This window comes from Bos mutus, chromosome 2, assembly GCF_027580195.1.
Source record: "Bos mutus isolate GX-2022 chromosome 2, NWIPB_WYAK_1.1, whole genome shotgun sequence".
In the NCBI taxonomy this organism is placed as follows: Eukaryota; Metazoa; Chordata; class Mammalia; order Artiodactyla; family Bovidae; genus Bos; species Bos mutus.
Genome location: NC_091618.1, coordinates 112,159,887 through 112,180,882, shown reverse-complemented (window position 1 = coordinate 112,180,882; position 20,996 = coordinate 112,159,887). Strand labels below are relative to the sequence as shown.

The 20,996-nt window shown below is 40.1% G+C and overlaps 1 protein-coding gene across 3 annotated transcripts in view; it reads right to left on the bottom strand.

Moving 5' to 3' along the window:
* The window catches only part of RAPGEF4 (Rap guanine nucleotide exchange factor 4), a 334,333-nt gene that overhangs the window by 199,151 nt on the left and 114,186 nt on the right, over positions 1 to 20,996 (bottom strand). The window contains exon 1 of one of the 3 annotated variants that reach the window (XM_005887564.3): positions 11,683 to 11,810. The exons of the other annotated variants lie outside the window; for them this stretch is intronic. The gene's annotated coding sequence lies outside the window, so the exon portion shown is untranslated. Of the gene's footprint in view, positions 1 to 11,682; positions 11,811 to 20,996 lie in introns of those variants that run through there. 3 annotated transcript variants of the gene reach the window in all.

The following is a 20,996-nucleotide window of genomic DNA, read 5'->3' as shown; positions in this document are numbered from 1 at the left end:
AGGATTGACTGGTTTGATCTCCTGGCAGTCCAAGGGACTCTCAAGAGTCTTCTCCAATACCACAGTTCAAAAGCATCAATTCTTTGGTGCTCAGCTTTTTTTATGGTCCAACTCTCACATCCATATATGACTACTGGAAAAACCATAGCTTTGACTAGATGGACTTTTGTCAGCAAAGTAATGTCTCTGCTTTTCAATATGCCATCTAGGTTTGTCATAGCTTTCCTTCCAAGAAGCAAGTATAGTTTAATTTCATGGCTGCAGTCACCATCTGCAGTGATTTTGGAGCCCAAGAAAATACAGTCTGTCACTGTTTCCATTATTTCCCCATCTATTTGCCATGAAGTGATGGGACAGGATGCCATGATCTTAGTTTTTTGAATGTTTTAAGCCAGCTTTGTCCACTCTCCTCTTTCACTTTCATCAAGAAGCTCTTTAGTTTCTCTTCACTTTTTGACATAAATGTGGTGTCATCTGCATATCTGAGGTTATTAATATTTCTCCCAGAAATCTTGATTCCAGCTTGTGCTTCTTCCAGCCCAGCATTTCTCATGATGTACTCTGCATAGAAGTTAAATAAGCAGGGTGACAATATACAGGCAAATTAAGTAAGCTGCAGGCAAAATCATCAGCTACTGCACAGTGGTAACAACAGCAGAGGGAAGTGAGGCCATAGGGAAGGAAGTGGAGTGAGGAAGGAGGTGACCTGAGGGCGATGCAGCACAGCCAGGGCACTGCAGTTCCTGGGACTCCTCTTGATTTGAGCTGAACACCTTCCCGGGAGTGAAGAGTTCACCCTTGGGAATCCCCAACTATTAAGCACCTATGATTTCCTCTGTATTTTCTCCATGAACAGTGTCAGTGATGGCATATGCAGCTCACATGTAAAGACACCTCACTTGTACATTTCATATCATACACTATCTGAGCTTAGACTTCCCTTTAGGTATCAGATACAACCTCTGCCCTCCAGATGCCTACATCAGACTGAGTGGATAAACAAGTGAGCACCCATTCAATAACAGCAATAAAATTATACTAGGCTGGACATGCGAAATTACCATGTTTGGAAATCAGAAGTGGTTGAACATCAGCCATTTTGTATGTTTAACTTAATATAAATCACCAAAATGCAGTGAGGGGCCAAATAGCTTAGAGACGGGGCTGAGAACCTGAAGATTGAGGCAAATTGTTTCAAGTACATTCCCTAACCCCATATTCCACCCACAACAACATGGGAGCTAAGTTGCTTCAGTCGTGTCTGACTCTTTGCAACCCCATAGACTGCAGCCCACCAGGCTCCTCTGTCCATGGGGTTTTCCAGGCAAGAATACTGGAGTGGGTTGCCATGCCCTCCTCCAGGGGATCTTCCTGACCCAGGGATCGAACCTGAATCTCTTATGTCTCCTGCATCAGCAGGCAGCTTCTCCACCACTAGCGTCACCTAGTAAAGATGGGTGAATATATCTAAACATTAGAAATCAATTTTTCATGATTTTCAACACAAAATCCAACATTAAGTTTGTTCAAGAGTTTGGACTTCCTTTGCTTTCTACTATTTTCCTCAAAATAATCAAGTATAAAATTAGCCAGAGGGAAAGAAATTTTAACAAAAAGGTTTTCAATATGGTGACTTTGAGGGGTTCAAAATAGTACCTACTAGTGTTTATTTTTAAACTCATCACTTTTCAACAAGAACACAATATAGAAGAATTTATCGAGGCCTCCAGCTCATCTTATTTTTCATGATAAACTTTCTATGTGAAGAGAATGTGACTGTTTCTGAAGAACTTTCCTGCGTTATCTTATTTAGGCTTCTAAAAACATCATGAGGTGAGAATTAGCATTCATACTTTACCGAAAAGGAAATGAATTGTTCTAGAGGCTTGCTTAGAGGGGAGGAAACCCGGTTCTGTTTTTCAACCTAACCTTTGGCTTCTGATAGAGACTCTGATTGGCTTCAGATTCTGACGTGCAAGCAGCTAATTAAGCACGTACAAGATGCCAGGCCCTTGATTAGGGGGTTTTCCTTGTGGTACTGTTCATCTTCTAGCAAACACTTGACCAGGAAGTCAAGCCTTTCTTTAAGTGTGCAAAAACTCAGGAGTCACGATATTCAGTTGCATCAAAAGAATATAGCTCAGCTTTTAGAAAACAGTCTCTGGAGAGAAGCTCTTCTCCATGTAGGCTCCTTCAATTGTTGTTCATATTAAAGAAGGAGAAACAAGAATGAGACCTGGGCTGTGTCACTTAAGTGTCCTTGTGTAGCCTCAAGTTGAAGAAACATTTCTGGGATTTTTTTTAAACAAAGGTTAAACCTCCTGGTTCCCTCTATGCTATGTGACTCAGATGAAGAAAAATTTCCTTGTCCACAAAAGCTAAGGACAATATAAAGTGGTGATATAGAGTTATTTGTTAGTAAAAGTGCCTTTTGAAGAGGCTTTTCCAGGTGGACAGTTCACCATCATCACAAATCTGTCTCACCCACTGCTCTAAAGATATGCCTGCTGCTGCTGCTGCTAAGTCGCTTCAGTCGTGTCCGACTCTGTGTGACCCCATAGATGGCAGCCCACCAGGCTCCCCCTTCTCTGGGATTCTCCAGGCAAGAAGACTGGAGTGGGTTACCATTTCCTTCTCCAATGCATGAAAGTGAAAAGTGAAAGTGAAGTTGCTCAGTTGTGTCTGATTCTTAGCGATCCCATGGACTGCAGCCCACCAGGCTCCTGCGTCCATGGGATTTTCCAGGCAAGAGTCCTGGAGTGAGGTGCCATTGCCTTCTCCAAAAGATATGCCTAGGATAAGCCAAACAGGAGTTAATGGATGAATGGAAACAAGCAAAGGAGTAGCTTACAGAGACACGGGGTAACCAAGGCCAGTCCCTCCAAGACTGAGGAATATCTCAAAGAACAAAGATGCCATAGCCTCTCCTCACACCTGAAAGAAGTTAGTTGGCTAATGCTAATTAGCTGAGGAATGCTGTGCTTGTTATGCTCGAAAATTAAAGATCTTTGCTTTATGCCATGAACTGTGGTTGATAATGTGGCCGCTGTCTTATTCAAACTTAGGACCAGCTCTCAACTGTTGTATGGATTTGGAGAAATGCTTCTCCAATCAGCTACCATCCAATTTCTGAACATATCAAAAACTCCTGTGGATGAACACAGGTCTAAAGACAGAATGACACGTGTGAATAATTTATTCACAATAATAATAACAATTCACAACAATAATTTATTGTTGTTGTTTAGTCATTAAGTCATGTCTTTGTGACCCCATGGTCCAAAAGATCCCATGGTCTTTTGCCAGGCTCCTCTGTCCATGGGATTTCCCATGCAAGCATACTGGAGTGGGCTACCATTTCCCTCTCCAGAGGATCTTCCCCATCCAGGGCTCAAAATCATGTTTCTTATATCTCTTATCTCCTGCATCAGTAGGCAGGTTCTTTATCACTGAGCCACCAGGGAAGCCCTGTGAATGATTATAGCATTGCTCAATTCTTTGGCAGAACTCCCATTCATAGGATGGTCTGAAGACCACAGGACTCATTTTGCAACCCTGCTAAATTTAGCTGGAAACAGTAAGTACTGGAGAAGAGTTGCCTGTCTTTGTAGCTCAACACACCACTTGGCTGCAAAGAGAGCTGAGGCTGCTGATAGATTTGTCCTGACACTAGTATTCTGGGAAAATCTTTCCTTCTGCAGGGCTCCAAATGTGGCTCAACAGACACTCACAGTTTTGACCACCACTGATTTTTAAAATTTATATTTTTTGCTTTTAAGAGTTCAAAGCTCTTCCTATGTTCCCCTTCTGGAACAGGAAAACTATAGAACCCCGCTTAGTCAAGATGAAACTGGAACTATAAACTTAGTCCTCAGAATTAACAGGAAGGGTCAGCTTCAAATTAATAGCTGCCTCCATGGTTTGGATCTCTGCATAAGTGGCACACCTTTAAAGAAAGTAGGAGCACAGTTAATGGGGGAGAATTATACACATGACTCCTACTCCCACCCAAAGGTTCCTTCCCCTCTGTAGGCATATATTATTAGGCAGTCTGCTCTAATTTTGCGAAATGAAATACAAGATTCGTATTTTCCAGAAGCACTGGGATGTCAAAAGAAATGTAGAGTTTTCTGTAGATTGCAAATGAACCTTGAAGCACAGGTCTTTCTTTCAGTTAAGTGTTATCATTAAGGATATGAGTTTTGTGAGTAATATTGATCAAAGAATATTTAATTTATGCTTTTATTATTTCAGGGATTGATTCCTGGGATGCTTGTTTTGTTAGGTGGTCCAATAATCTGTTCATGTGTTCACAAGGCAATTGCAAAGCTGCAGGACAAGAGCCCGGCCACTGAAGCACGGCACACCCACACCGGTTTCTCTGTCACTGACTGCCACTTAAAATTTGGATTAACTTAGGTATGACATGATACAAATTTATGAAACATATTCCACTATCTTCCTTCTTATGAAGTTCAAATATATTCTAGATTCTTCAAGCCAAAAATGGCTTTCAAGATATTTAATAAAAATGTAAAAAATTTTCTGAGCCAAGTTATTCCATGTCACATAAACCTTTCCCCAATGTAGTCAGAGCTTAAAAGGTTCAATACAATTTCTTAAACGTTACCCCCTTTACCTTTATAGATTGGCAGGGAGGGACATTAGTCTGTGCCGATTTAATCAAGACAAAACCGGAAAAGGACAATGGATTGAGTTCCCTGTCTCACCACAATTTATTATAAAGACCCAACACATAGCTATATTCTCAGCCATAAATCCATTTTACTCACAAAGTGCTGAAAAGTCAGAATTTTCCAATCATTTCTGGTTTTAAAGTAATATACGTACATGTGGGTGGTGAGCAATCTGTTGAGATGAAGCAAAGGGGTATGTTCTTGGATCTCTGTGTTTAGGTTCAAGAGTCTTTTCTCTTGGTGATTCCTCGGGCTACAAGTAAAATCAACTTGTTTTACTTTTACTCTAGTTGTAGGTTAAAATATTAAAGAGTGTGTATCTTATTGCTGCTGTGACATTCTGCCCCCTTCCCTTGCTGAACTGCCTCAGAATCAGTCAGTGTTTCCCCAAGGACACAGGAAGACCTGAGGGAAACAAAAAAGCCAACTGAGTGTCTAAATAAAAAAATTTTTACATCCAAAGCACAGAAAGTCAAAGCAGTTTTTGTTTTACTAACCATTTTGGGGACAGAAAAGGCTTTTGAGTTCCCAAACTTTGGTTTAATTTGAAGGACAAATTCTATGAGGTTTACACTATAAACAGTAAAGTAGGGAAGAATGTATGATTTCAGAGTTAGTGTTTCATCCCCAAAGGAGATCAATACAACAGAATTGATGGTGGTGGCAAGGCATGTCTGAGGGAGGTGTTTGGGGAGAGAAGAACAATTCAGCAAATTATTGGTATGGGTCAGGGAAAGAAAGAGGCCCAGCCCCTGACCACTCCATTATGGGGTCAAATCCCAGATGAGTGAGGGGGCATCAAATCTCCATCTTGCATCCTGAGTTGAGGGTTAGTATAACCCAAGAATGAAGGCATGCGAGAGCATGCAAACACTAACAGAAGGCTCATGAATGGATAGAAACCCCTCGCTATTCCTTCCAAAGTCAGAAACAAACAGTGATCCCAAACATCACCTATATTTTAATAGCACATAAAGAAAGATAAGACCACAGAGACCAAGAAACAGGACAGCACATTCAGAACAAGTAGGCTCTGGATGGCTTTACCTAGAGGGATTTCCATGAAGTGGCTGGAGTAGAATTTAAATCACAGTGGGTTTGGGAGTGTTAAGAAAGGGAAGAAACGGACCCCAAAAATGTAGACAATCTTTTTAAGACATTTGGCTATAAAGGGGGAGAAAAGGATGAGAAGAGATAAAAGAGTATGTGGCAAAGATAAAGGTTTTGTTTTTTTTTTTTTTTTTTTTAAGATGGGACTGGCCCTCTACACTCTGATAAGAAGGACCCCCTAGACATGAAAATCTGGAAGATATATAGGAAATAGAGGAAATTGTACACATGTGGAGGGAAGAGAAGAGGAAAACCTCTTCTAACTGGAGGAAAGGTAGGATGTATGAATACAAATGGGCAGTTTTAATTAATATATATTAGAATGCATAAGGATAAAAGGATAACTGGTCTGCTGAACTCTCTGATTTGTGCTGACTGTGGTGAGAGGTGGGAGGAAGATGACCCACACCACAGAGACTAGCTGCTCCACCTATGAAGGGACGAGAGAAGAGAGGAGTAAGAAGATGGGGTGAATTTGTGTGAAGCTGGGGAGAACAGAGGAAGAGAAAAAACTGACAGCTGCTGTGAGGGGCCGACTCTGGGGGGAAAGAGTGGTAAAAACAATTGTTAGAAAATCCAGCTATGTGTTCTGAGATTAGTTCTCCTCTTCATCTTGGTTAACTCCTTAAGAACCTTTCAGTAAAGACCTTCATTGTCTTCCAAGGCTTTCTGGGTCATGCTACACTTTCACCATGTTGAACTGTCCTCAAAGCAACTGGCCTTACTCCAGGTTATGTAGGTAATAAGATTTGGTGGTAGGAAATTTAGATCTTGCATAGTAAGAGGTGAGACTGTCTGCTGAATGCGAGGTAAGGAAGTGGTTTGGTCAAAGATTGGGAGAAAGTAGAGAAGTTTTCACATGAGTGTTGGGGAGAATGGCAGGAGTGTCTTAGGGAAACCTAAGAATCACTTTGGGGGCTTCCCTGGTGGCTCAGACGATAAAGCATCTGCCTGCAATGCGGGAGACCCGGGTTTGATCCCTGGGTGGGGAAGATCCCCTGGAGAAGGAAATGGCAACCTACTCCAGTACTCTTGCCTGGAAAATTCCATGGACAGAGAAGCCTTGTAGGCTACAGTCCATGGGGTCGCAAAGAGATGGACACGACTGAGGGACTTCACTTCACTTGAAGAATCACTGAGCTATACTGAGGGGTCCAGTTGAGACTGGAGGTCAAAACTTTACCATAGCAACCATCTGGACAGTGGTTTTTCTCTGAAAGTGCTTAGCAGTATGGTTGGAAGCAGGAGAAAGCACTCAACTGGATTAAGCATTGGTATCCCGCCGTGTAAGTGTTAAGATTTTAACTTCCCAGTACTAGAAAGGTTCATGTCTAAGTATCCAATACTATAATGCCTGACAAATAGGAATTGCTCAATAGACCTTTATTGACTGGATGAACAGGAAAACTGAAAATACTGGTAAGAAGGTGTTGAAATAACAGGCCATGGTGTCCACAATTAATAGGGAAGGAAGTGGAGACAAGAGGGGGCTGAAAGGGGAAAAGTCAAGGGGACCAAAGGTTCCTAGGAGATTTCTCAGGTCTACCAGTCACATGAGCAGTATCACCACTCAAGAAACTTTGAGTCTTAAAGCACCCCCCAGCAGCTGATCCAAGAAGCTATTAGGCCCAGTATTGGCCTTTAGTTCTTACCAAGAGCAACAAGCACATCCTTATATACTCTCATCCCTTAGTATCCATGGGGGATTGGTTCCAGGACACTCCCAACTTTCTGCAGATTCCAAAATGTGCAGATGCTTTAAATACCTTATATAAAATGGTGAAGTAGAGTCAGCCTTCCAAATCTGCAGATAAGGAACCTGGAGGGCTGCACATATTCCTCTTTTCAATGTTCAAAACTCCCTTAATAGAGAACACAACACTGTACAGCAACTATATGCCAATAAAAGCTAATTTAAAAAGAAAAAAAGTTCCCTGCATGTAATATCTTTCTCATTCATTCTTTAAACCTGCTGTTCCTCTTTGTTTATAAACTTTTGCCCTAGCTACCATAGGTTTCTTTCTTTCTCCTTTATCTCTCATCCTCATTCACTTTCCATTTTCAATTGGTGAAAATAATCCTGGCCATAGCAGATATCACTAAAGATGAAATTCATGATATGTCTGCAACGAAGACAAGGAAATCCTTACATTTCAAAACTAAAGAAGTCAAAGTCTCTTACAGTCAGTGAAAATGGATACATTTAAAAATAGTCACAGCCCATACCTTCTTATAATCAAACTGCATTTTCCCAAGTACTTGCATTCTACACATTTTCCATTCTTAGACTATTGGTTATATTTTAATTATTAACATAAGTCTTTCTGCTATTAATATTTTATTACAAAGGTACACGATTTCTACAGCAGGATGAGTTGGGTTGACTTTTGAAAAGTAGCCCAAAGATGTTTATAGTACTGTTCTGATGAAGGATTTGAAAAGGAACTTTTGGACTACAACCTATTTGCTGGGGTTTGGCATAGTCTCAATTCCTGCTTGAATTTCCTGAAAAATCACAATAAGTTATTTCAGGAAAAACAGTTGCCAAACTTTCTGAAAAGTCACAATGAATGGTTAAATTCTGAAAGATCAACCAGCCATCTTTTGGCTCCCATCTCCTCTTTAAAACCAAGCTATTTTGAGAATTTCCATTCCTCATGCTCTTTTTCTTCCCAACCCTGACACTATTTGAATCCCCTCAGTGGCATTTTTTTTTTTTTTTTTTTTTTGACTCAGGAAAACTTAAATAAGTTCCAAGATTGCAGAAGAGCCTTATTATTTGATGATTGTGGGTCTTGTCTGGGAAAAACTCCAAACAGAGATTTGCCATTTTAAGCAATTCCTTTGAATTCTCACTCTATTATCAGCAATAGTTCAGTATTATTGGTTTATTATTGATTTTTTTTCACTTCCATTTACATAAGTTAACTAGGCACTCCAATTTCCTCTTCTCGCTTCTGTTTTCTTAGTTTTTAAGTCCCTGAAGGACTACACTGTTTTAGCTTTTTGAGTTTTGGAGAACACACACACATGATACCTTGCCATTATCACAAACCCGTAATCTTTTCCCCTTCAGCACCATGACTATTTCTTATTTATAATCTTCCTTCTTTCTCTTTACCCTACTTTAATATAATCAGCTGCCACATTCTGTCAATTTTCCCTTTAAAATCTATTTTAGGTCCATCTTTTTCTCTGACTTCCCACTGGCACTATCCTGTCACAGGCCATCGAAGGTTCTTTTACACTCTCCCAGCCAGCTTTCCTGCACCCTCCTCCCCTCTCCACACCCATCCCCATGCCCCGCCACACACTCAGTCCATATGGTCCATTATCCTGCTTAAAATATCCTGTGAGGGCGGGAAAGCATCTCCTATGCATTTAGGCACACCTCTTAATTCTCACAGTCCTGCATGATAAATGTGACTTTCCTCATGTCATAAATGAGGAAGCTGACTTGCCCAAAGGTTAAGCAGCTTGTCCCAAATCACCCAACTTGTAAGTGTTCCAGTCACTGGCCCTTAAATTTGAAGAGGGAAGAGTTGTCTGTGTCGTAACAGAAAAATAAAGCATTAACAGAACGGAGATTTGATATTTACTCTCTTTAAAGTCGAAGAATTAGACATATGTACAATTATTATCGCATCAAGGGCAATGACTGGCAAGAGATGGGATTTACACCAGACAAGTAGAAATCAGAGCCTGCTCTCAAAGAATTTATAATCTAATTGGTCAGAGTATGCATCTAGTACATGCTGGATATACAGCACATGCTAAATAAATGCTTGCTCAAGCCAGGCCCAAGGAATGGAAGGAGTTTGCTAGTCTCTTTCTGGCTTGTCGTAGGATGCTTCTTAATATAAAGGGCTCTGGCACTTCCTCCTAACCCAGTCCCAAAGAATATCAGAACAATACACTGTTGGGAAAAAAAAAGACGTGGAGATTACTGGGCTGCCTTCCAGCCACAGACCTATTTATTTTTCCCTAACAACAAGATAACTATTGCTGGATATTATTATGGGATTTTTCCATATATCATTTAGTTAGGACAGTGACGACCCATTGCAGCCTTTTAAAGTGCACTGGGCTTCTGCCAGCTTACCTCACTCTACAATTTTATCTTTGGTTTTTATTTTTATGATTATTCAAACTTCCCATTGCCTCACCAATTCCTCATTTGACCACTGCTGCTGTGGACTACACACCTCGACAAAGACCCCTTGGAAAGGGTCTTTTTCACTTGCGGTGGGCTCCTTTGAAACAAGTTCTTGCTACGTTCCACATTTTGGCAAACAAGGACAAGTTCAAGGAAATTGGAGGCCGAACTCGACAGAGCACTGGGTGCAGCTGCTGGCCCAGCTGTGCAATGATTCTCAACTGGTCCATTACCTCCAAAACTCAACTATTCAGCACAGCCTGCCCCAGTCCAGGACTCCTGTTGGTCTAATATATTTGGCAACAGCCATTATTTCAGAAATGAATGCTCATGTGTATTTATAGCAAATCGCATGCCTGCTCTATCAACAATTAAAGAGATTAGGATTCAGCAGACATATTCCTCTAATTAGGACAAGATGGAAGATACAGCATACAGAATGCTGCAGTTTGGTCAAGGTTTATTCTTTCCTAACAAGACTGCCATGTTGTCTCCCATCACTCCAACAGCCCCTCAGTCCCAGGGCCACCCCATTCCCTGCATGACATGCACTGGGTCTGTCCCATAGAATTTTCAGGCAGGGGATTCTGTTTGCAACTGACGTTTCCAGTTTCCCCTTCCTCCCTCCTTCAAACCACACCGGAGGCTTGAATGGACTGTTTCAAGGCTTGTTTTGAAAATAACGTGGACAGCACCATGTGGCCACTAAGTTCACTCAGTTACGCCCTTTCCCTGGAGCTTTGGTGGATGCTATAAGCTCACACTTATGTAGTCTCTCCTCTGAACAAAAGCCTGAACTCAGTGTCTGGGCCATAAATTCCATCTTGCCTCGCTCTTGCCCATGCATTATTTAAGCAATCTCCTCGGTGAAGCCGGCATGAGAATTTCCCTCTGAGTAACAATCAGTGAGTGCCTTCCGCGCTGTTCTAACGGGAAATGTAGGCTATCTGAGAGAGTTCCACCCATTCACAGTCTTGATAATGAAATATGATAATCTAATTTGGTAAAAATAAACTGTGAAATCAGAGATTTGAAGCAAAAACTTTAAAGATGCAATTCAGACGAGCAATCAATGCTTATTCAGTTTCTGTACTATCTCAGCTTTCTCCCTGTGCAGATGCTTAAGTGATGCTAAATTAAATAATTGACAAATTTTTAAAACTGCTGGAAATTACCATCTGTACTTAATTTTGGAATATAAAAAGGTCCATAGAAAACACCCTTTATGATTATTTTGTCTAATAACAGATATGAAACAATACAAACATCCCAGTCATAAAAATATAATGCATTTCAAGCAGTCTGGTTTACATATTCAAACAGTTATTCAAAACAAAAGACCACAGGAGGAGTAAAAAGCTGGGTTACCAATCCGTCTTTTCAAATGAATGGCAAAAGAACTGAGTTTTCAGTTTAAAATCTATCCCTCTAGCCCTCACCTCCCCACAAAACCAAAACCAAAACCCCAAAAACTCACCCACAGGCTTGCTATAGACAGTAATGATCACATCACTTTTTCACATTTCTCTTCTGGATAAACCCTGGGCTTAACTGTTCTCTGTTAAGAACTTTATTAGGTTGGTATTCCATTTATACAAAATGAAGTCTAGGACTGTAAATAAACATGCTTGAGGCTTCCATGAAAACAGAGAAAGAGAAACAAGCTCCCTGCGTGGGAACACACTGGCAAATACGTGGATAAAACAAGCTGAAACTTACAACAGACTCTCCTCCCAGGTCCAGCTCAGCAGGAGCCCCTAAAGGTACATTCTAGATTTTTTTAATCCATGCTCTGCTCTTCTCACTGAGGGGACTACTCAGGCACATGGTCAAGTTGCAATCAGCTTCTCCCTCAGTGATGTATGAGAGCTGGGCTGATTTATCTCGTCTTTCTGCAGCATATTAGCACTAATGTTCCTGCGTCTGCATCCTACCTTTCTTGAGCCGTAGCCCGGGCTTTATCATTGGTAATCTAAATTAAAGAGCCAGTGAACAGAAAAGGGTTGTTGTCCCCCACCCCTCCCTGTTTTCCATGAAACAACTGCCAGGCAGTCATTCCCGGACAAGGATTCCACTGTTTATTCTATGGAGCCTTCTCTTCAGTATCCTATTGAGACTGGAAGACAATTGCAAAAGGAGAGGACCAGCGAGACTGTCTTAGTTCAGAGGCTTACTTATGACTTATTCTCTAAAACGGGCCGATGGCCTCAGGACTTACTAGAGAAAGCTGTCATTTGCTGGTTTTTCAGTCTAGAATACAGACTCGACACTATTTACAACAACAAAGTAACTTGATCCCCCACTTACTGCCCAGGGTGCAGCACACCTTTCGGTGCCTTTTTTTGCCCCTGAGAAATCTCTTCCTTTCCCCACTAATGTTTATTTTATACATGCTTCAACGTTCAATTTAATGTGGAATATGGGTGCTATGATTTAGCAAGTTGAACACAAGAAGCATGAAGTCCTATAAAAAATGGAAGGGAAAAAAATCAAACAAATTATTAACCTTGTTATAACTTTCTATCAACAAACTAGCTGAAGCAGGAGCACAATGCTCTATGTAATTCACGAGTTGTCAGTTCCTGTAAGATACATTTAAAATTTTCTCCAGCTCCACAAATGTTTGGGAAGAGGAAACATATCAATAAATTTTCATAGGAAGGTTTTTGATCTCTTGAAAATGCTGACATCTCAGCAGCACCTCAGTGCTTTTAACTCAGGTTTCCAACAACTACTGGAATACTACCAGGCTTGTTTTCACATTTGAAGCAACAAAACTTCTTCAACAGCTGTTAGGCAGCAGCATTTGTGGGTAACTATAGTAAGTTTCATCTTTATTTTGGGGTATTTTGTTAAAACATTGTTTTAATAATTTTAAACATGTATACTGAATTTTTAATTTTGCTTTTGAAAATTAATAAACTATGACACAGACATATCATATAGACTTGCCACTTTTCATAGATTTAGAATATTAAATTCTCAGGTTCCTTGGTAATTGCATTGCTTCGATTTTTCATTATTAAAACTATGTCTGTTGTCAGAAACACAAAATACTCATATTCTGGGCCCTTTTGTCCCTCCAACTCCTTCAAAAAAAATTTTAATCTCGAACTTTCTGCTTCCCAGCTCTTTTCAGAGTTGCAGTCAAGACAGCACACTCAGGAGGGTTCCTTGAAGACTATCCAGAGTATCAATTCTAGATTGTATCTCTGGGTTAAAATTTTCACATTTATATGAATTTCTACACTCTAGAACTGGTTTATATTGAACTTCTCCACAAACATCCAGGGTAATTATTTAAAATTTTAAATTTGGGCTTGTCACTCAGTCATTTAAAACTCTGCATAGCTTCCCGTTATTCTTAGGATGAAAGCCAAAATCTTTATCACAGCCTTCAAGGACTCAGTTTTACTTCACTCGGAAGATAAGCCCACCTTCCCAGAACTGACTGGCTGGGATTCAGAACCATGAATCAATCAAGTATTGAACCCCTGCTCTTTACTGGCCAGTCAGCTCTGAGCATGGTATCCGAGCACCAGTACGGGATGCTGAGAGAATTCCAAAAGCAAACATATGGACCTTTTCTTTTAGTTTGAAAGTAACATACATGAATAAGATCTTATTAGTTCCATATCAGCTTATAAACTATGACAAAATCAATATGAAGCAAGTCAGACTCAAACATGCAAAGTGAAGATAAAATCAAGAGTAAAAACAATAAGATGAAATTAAACATTGGATGAATGTTAACTGAAACTGACAGGCTACAGGAGAAAAGGAGAAACAATTAAGAAGAAATTCCAAAATAAGTATTGCTCAAGCTTGGTATTCTTAGGCTTCCAAGGTCTGTGGCTCACATGAGCTAAATTAGACTTACATTTTTTAAAATCAGCTATTCCATGACTGTGTTTATGGGATTCTTCCTAAATAATTCCTAGATTTTCATTATATTACTGTTGATATTATTCTCTTTCAAAAGTTCTCTTTATTTTCATCACAAAACAACTATAAACTTCATCAGTTTCTAAATAAGATGGCCAAGGAGCCCAACAACACAGAACCATGAAAATATGGGCTTTTTCATAACCTGAAGATCTACTTTGCAGTTAACCAAGAGCAACATGATCCTTTCATGCAACTTGTATGTATGTTCATACATAAAATAATGTAAAGTCCCAAAGACATATGAAGCATCCACTAATGAAGCTTTGACATAGTCCAGTGTGTTAGGAATTGACATCACAAGGCCCATGAATCCCACAATATGTGCTATTCTTCTCGCCACTGTTCAAATAATTTATACCATTAAAACCTCCCTTGGAAGAAATTCTAAGACTCTGAAACCAAATTACTGTGTTCAACTCACAACTCTGCCATTTACCAGCTGTATGATCTTAGGTAAGATACTTAAACTTATTGTAGCATGGGTGTGTTAAATTTATCTGTAAAGTGGGATAATGAGAGTTCTGCTTCTGGTCATGTATGTAACACCTCAGTTTATAACAATTATAAACTCCAAATAAAATATTAAAAACAACTACTATTTGAAGGCACTGGAGAGTGACCACGAGCAGGCAGAAACTCATGGGAGGCTGACACTTGGAAGAACAGTTCTCCATAAATTACCCATTTTTAAAAACTGTTTACAACTAAGGGCGGGCCCAGTTGGTCAGTTCTGCAGAGTCGCTATATCTCAGGTAGAACTTGCCATCTTACTGGTTGGAGAATCAGAGGATAGAGTTCAGAGAGAAGACAGAAGCTGACAAAATGAAGGAGGAAATACAGAGAGAAAAGGAAGCTCCAAACTCAATATATAAAATCTGATAAAATTTACAGCTGATGCCAATACTAGATATATGTGGAACAGATTTCAAGCAGTCCAGCTAAGGTGAAAAGAACCAACCAGATTCTGCTACTCTCTGTCACAGGGAAGACATATTTGGAATTTGGAATTCAAGTTCCATCAAGTTAATTACCTGTTAAAATAAAAAATTTAGTATTCTTGATGGGTATATAACCAAATTCAGAAGCTCTATAACATTCCACTCATTGTATCCACAGTACATTCCAAAATTACTAGTTATGCAAAGAATCAGAAAAATGTAACTTGTCCTCAAAAGAAATGGTAATTCATAGAGACCAACTCTGAGATGTTGAAGATATTAGAATTAGCAAACAGAGTTTAAATCTGTTATTATAACCGTGCTAAAGGATATTTTTAAATTCACAGCAGAGAAAAGTAAATTACAAAAAACAAAAGAACCAATTAGAAATTTGATAACTAAAAGATACAATATCTGAAAAAAATTTCACTGGCTAGTCCTAACAAACAGAGGAAAGTAATAAGTATCAGTGAACTTGAAGACAAAAAAATATAGATTATCCAATCTGAAGTGGAAAAAAAACTTTAAAAATGAAAAAAAACCTCATGTTCTAACTGAAATTCCAGAAAAATTGGAGAGGAAAGAATGGGCAGAAAAAAAAATTTGGAGAAATAATCCAATTTTTCCAAAATTTGGTTTAAAACACAGCATAAGTTTGCAAATTCAAAAATTCTTGTAATCTTCAAATAGAATAAATAAAGAACAAAACAAAGTAAAAAATCATGCCAAGGGACATCATATTCAAACTGCTTAAATTCAAAGATAAAGAGAAAATCTTGAAAGCAACCCGGGAAAAATGCCATAAACAGGAGAAAACAATACTAATTTCTCACCACAAGTAATGGAAGCTAGAAGATAACATAGTGAAAACTTTAAAGCACCAACAGGAAAAAACTGTCAAGCTAGAAGTCTATATCAGGCAAAAAAATTCTTAGACAACGAAGGCTTCCACTGTTTGCAGATAACACAATTGTTTCTAGTCGTGTCTAATTGATTTTGACCCTTTGTAGCCCGTCAGGCTCCTCTGTCCACGGGATTTCCCGGGCAAGAATACTGGAGTAGGTTGCTATTTCCTCCTCAGGGGATCTTCCCGACCCAGGGTTCTTCCTGACCCAGGAATAGAACCCAAGTCTCCTGCATCTCCTGCACTACAGGCAGATTCTTTACCTGCTGAGCCACCAGGGAAGCCCTCATAGAAAAATCGTTAAGAAATCTAAAATTGGTGAACAGTACCTATCTCATAAAGTTGTTATCAGAATCAAATGAATTTAAATGTTAAATTCAGAACTGTGCCTGACACCTAGTAAGCACTATATATGCATTAAAAATTAAAAAAAATACATCTAAATATAAAATCTGGGAGTGTTACATATTAGCTTATTGACAACAAGTACAGATTAATTTGTCAGAATAGCTAAAAGAGAGGCTACTTTAAGGAATAAGATTATCTTTGGTTGGTGGTCCAGGTTATGAAAATGTTAGTCACTCAGTTGTGTCTGACTGTTTGCGACCTCGTGGACTGTAGCCCACCAGGCTCCTCGTCCATAGAATTCTCCAGGCAAGAATACTGGAGTGGGTTGCCATTTCCTTCTCCAAGGTTATGAAAGGGTTCAGGGCAAATAATACTTGGGAGGCCTAGAGAATGATCAGTCCTGGCATTCCTAAAATAGGAAGATGAAGTTTGTTATGGAGGTCAGACTGTTTGTTACAGTTTGTTACTGTCTACAGAGTTACAATTTTATATGTGATCTATTATGTGTATAAAATTATATAAACTAATCCAGTTGTGTCTAATGAGCAAATAACTTGCTGTGACCTATGTAAGTACTCTCCTGGCAGAATATCCATGAAAGACTTGAAGTGAAAAAAAGGCAGTTTGTATAATAGTATATTTACACTATAACATAATTTTCAATGCAAAAAAGATATGCAAATATGATAACTGCATTGCGATGTACATAGAAAAATTTCTGGAAATACCCAAATAAAAGTGTTAATTAGTAGTAGAGAGCCCTAGATAGTGGGAGCAGAAAGGACTTTAATTTTTTACTTAATATCTTTGGCATCGTTTGAATTTTTAAAAATATTGATATTTTTACTTTGTAATTAAAAAAATAAATTCCTTACAGAAGCAAAAAATGCATCAACACTAGAGTATTTGTTTCCTAAGTCAAGTAAGATGAAAAGGACCCTTCCTTTGTGTTCTTTAAACAAAGGTAGTTTTATTTTAGACATCAAGAGCATATTCCAGATGTTTTTGCCCCTAAAATCCCTCCCAGCATCGCACTTGATGGGGATGAATTAAAAACCCCGGTCAGGTCAAAGTTCCAGTCTGTCTTCTCAGGTAGGCTCATTAGAATAGACAGCACTGAGACAGTGAAGGTCCTGATGCCCCTGCGAGCCCACTTCACCCTAATTCACGCTTTCTGACTTCTGAACCAATCCAGGAACTGGTTTCCCCTACTCCTACCCCTGCATGCGTGGAGATCATGGAGACGAATCCAGATCAGAGACAACCCATCATCTCAAGAGGTACAGAATTGTAAGCAGAATGACCTTAGAAAATGTTTAATTCATCCACAGACAACCAACCACTCTCCAGGTAAGGAAACAGAAGTCTACAGACATAACTTTTTTGCTCAAGATTGCAGGGTTACTAAGTGAACACAGCAGGTCTCTTGAGCCCCCGGGTAGCATCCTTTTTACGATGATGGAGAAAGGGTCTAAAAGGTCCTATTGGTGCTGGACCAGGGGATATGCCTTCATAAACAGAGTATATACTAGGATGTGGGTTTGACAAGGAGCGGAAGAGAGTCATCTTCCTGCCTTTATCACAGACCTTCAACCTGGACTGCAAACACCAAAAAGTGACTCTGTTATTCATTTATTCTCATTACTAGTGTTCCATAAGATGCAGATACACGTTCTCTACAAATAATCCATTAGTACAGAAGAGGGAAGGTTTCCTATTCGAGATGTGCTTTCTGGCCACATCACTCAGAGATGCTTTTAGTATATAACTCACACTAATGAAGGTCTCTTGTTAGAATGTTTTCCACATTGTGGTCAGGCAATAGGAAACCTGGAGAAATTTAAATTAATGCAATGTGTACTACTATGATCTATCATATTGTTTTTTTTCCCCTCTATAGTGGGAGTTATAAATCAGTTTCTAAAGTTTAATAGGTAAACCAATGATTAGGTTCTGGAATTACTTAGAATCAATAAATCTGAGACTGATTTAATCAAATTGCCTTGCAAACCTGTCCAGAATCATAAAGGTATCCCTCATTCCTCTCCACTAAAAAAAAAAAAGAAAAACTCCCAAAGAACAGTCACGAGAGCACTCATGGCTTTTACATACATAAAAATCCGTATGTAAGATCTAAAATAATGGATAGGCTATAAGAAATATTTCTTACTATTTATCAAGACAAGTTCTCTAAAACCTCTCCTAGAGGTGGTTATTTATTAACATTGATTTCTGGCTACAATAATCACAGAATAATAAAACTGTTGCCTGGATTCAACATCACATTTTTTCCACTAATAGCAGAGAAGCTTTCCAACAAATTATTGTAAGTTCCTCAAATACATTAGAAATATGATTCCTTTACGTGTACCCTCACATCTGCAAGAATACATCTTGGGATTAAGGAGATGAATACCTATGTGCATTGTAAGAAGCTAAATGAGGACACATAAGTAGCAGTCCCTGGCTAGACACGAATGCTACTCACATTTATTATACTGCCACTTGCCCCCTCCCAGACACTTCATTACTAATGATTTTCCAACACAAAAGCTTTTAAAAACTTTGATCTTTTGTGAAAATTCAGTAGGATAATAAAAACCTTCCAGCTGAACAAACAGACTAGGGCAGAAAGATCATCTCCTTAGCATTTGCCACAGAAAGTATCATCTGCCCTGACTCCACCCTGGTATTTCATTAAAGTGGTGTCGTTCAAAATATGCAAATGACAGTAATAATTTGAGCAAACAAATGAATTAGGTGAGCCTCTATAGGCAATTTACTTGGGGTAATTAAGAATGCTAAGTCAAACAAATTATTACTTTAAATGGCAAGTAAGCTTTAATTAAACTTGATTTCTATACTAAAATGAAACTACTAACCCAACAGAAGGCATCTTGTGTGAATTAAAAGGCAAAGTGCCAAGAAGGGAAAAAAACTAACATACGCTCTGCTTTTTGATTCACCAGATTAGGACCAGGTATAACTGTATTCTCATTGGAACAAGCTCAAAGAGAAATATTTCTGTGCATGAATTTAGTATTGATATAATGCATTTGGGGTGCCTCAAGCACTAATGTAGTTTAAATGGTAAGGATGCTAAGCAAAATTAGAACCAACCCAAACCAAAGGTAATTTCTCTCCAACTAGCATCTCAAATTTTTTCTACCATTAAGAAAGGGAAACCAGCAGACTGTAGCCCACACAGATTAAGAGTTCTTCCTAGGGGTTAGGGGAACATGGTGACCCATAGGAGAGCCTCCACAGCTATGCTAGCCACCAACCAAACATACATGTGTACGATGGAGCAAACCAATGGGCCCCAGTCGATAAATATGGAAATAATGGTGCCCAGAGAGGGAGGAAAATCTCCAGACCTATCCTGAGATGGACAAGGCTAAAGCATGATCCTATTAAAGTAGATTATACTTGTGTATTTGCTCCTACAGAACAATATAATAATTACAGACTATTTTGAAAGCTTCAAGTCTTCTCTGAGACTAGACATAAGTACATCACTTCTCTCTTTAATGCTTTGTCCCAGTATCTGTAATGGGACTCTGATTAGACCCCAGCCACCAGCACTGGCAAGCAGAAAAGCCCTCACAGAACCACCTGTTTTCTTCTCCACATGGAGCACCTCTCCTGGTTTAGCCTCCTGGGTCTTCACTCTTCCAGCCCAGTGCTCCTCAGGAACACACAAGCTGAGTCCCGTCCTCTCCGCTCCTGGCTTTCCGGTCAGGCCGGGTGACCCAGGGCAATCGTCAAGGAAGAAGCTACGAGTAGGAGCGGGTGGTGGCCAGGCACAGCAGGGAGGGCCCTGGAGAAGTCATTCTAAGTCACCGCCTCTGGCACCTGGATCCAGTCACCTGCCACACAAGGCCATTTTCACACGGTCTCGCTAAAGAGTCTGCCCTCAGGGGGACCCTAGGTATACTATTATAATACTCACGACCGTGGGAAGGAGTTGGTGTCAACCCTGTGTTCCAAGGAGCAGAGAGAACTCCAGATGACTCCATTTTCTCTTCTGGACTTGTGCCTTCTCTCTGGAGAGGCAGCCATGAACTGACCTGAGGCCTCTCCTCCTATCTGATCCCACCCCTGGCCAAAGCGGGATTCATTCATCCAATAACCACCGGGCACTGTCAACATGGCTTCCCTGGTGGCGCAGATGGTAAAGTGTCTGCCTGCAATGCGGGAGACACGGGTTCGATCCCTGGGTCAGGAAGAACCCCTGGAGAAGGATATGGCAACCCACTCCAGTACTCTTGCCTGGAAAATTCCATGGACAGAGGAGCCTGGTAGGCTACAGTCCATGGGGTCCCAAAGAGTTGGACACGACTGAGCGACTTCACTTTCTTTCTTTCACTGTCGGGCCCTACACTGTGCTCAGAGCACAGAGCAAGACATCGTCGCTGTTCTCAAGCTGTCCATATTCCACAGACAGGCAACACACACAAACAAGAATTACAAAATAGTGTGCTGGAAAGAGGATGGAATGCTCGCATCTGAGGAGCAAGACAGTCAGGGGAGGGGACAGAGGGAACCGCCTGTGACTGAACCTCAGTCCCATTGGAACGTGTCCACCCCTCCAACCCACCAGAAGGGGAGCAGTGCCTGACGTGAAAGAGCTTTGTCTCTCGAGTTAGAGCAGAAATTCCAAGAGTGCTGGGGGCTTGGTGTGCTGTGAGGGCTCAAGAAGTGTTTGCTGAATAAATGAATGATTTAAGAATCTGGACCTGCCCCTGGGACATCTGGGGACAGAATCTTGGCTAGTGAGGATCTCAGAGGTCATCTGATAATCCGCCCCTCTAGAATGTATAGATAAAAGACTTATTTTAAAATATCTGCACAGAGGAAGTGTGCTGGGCCCATGCAATGTGTGCAGGTGGAAT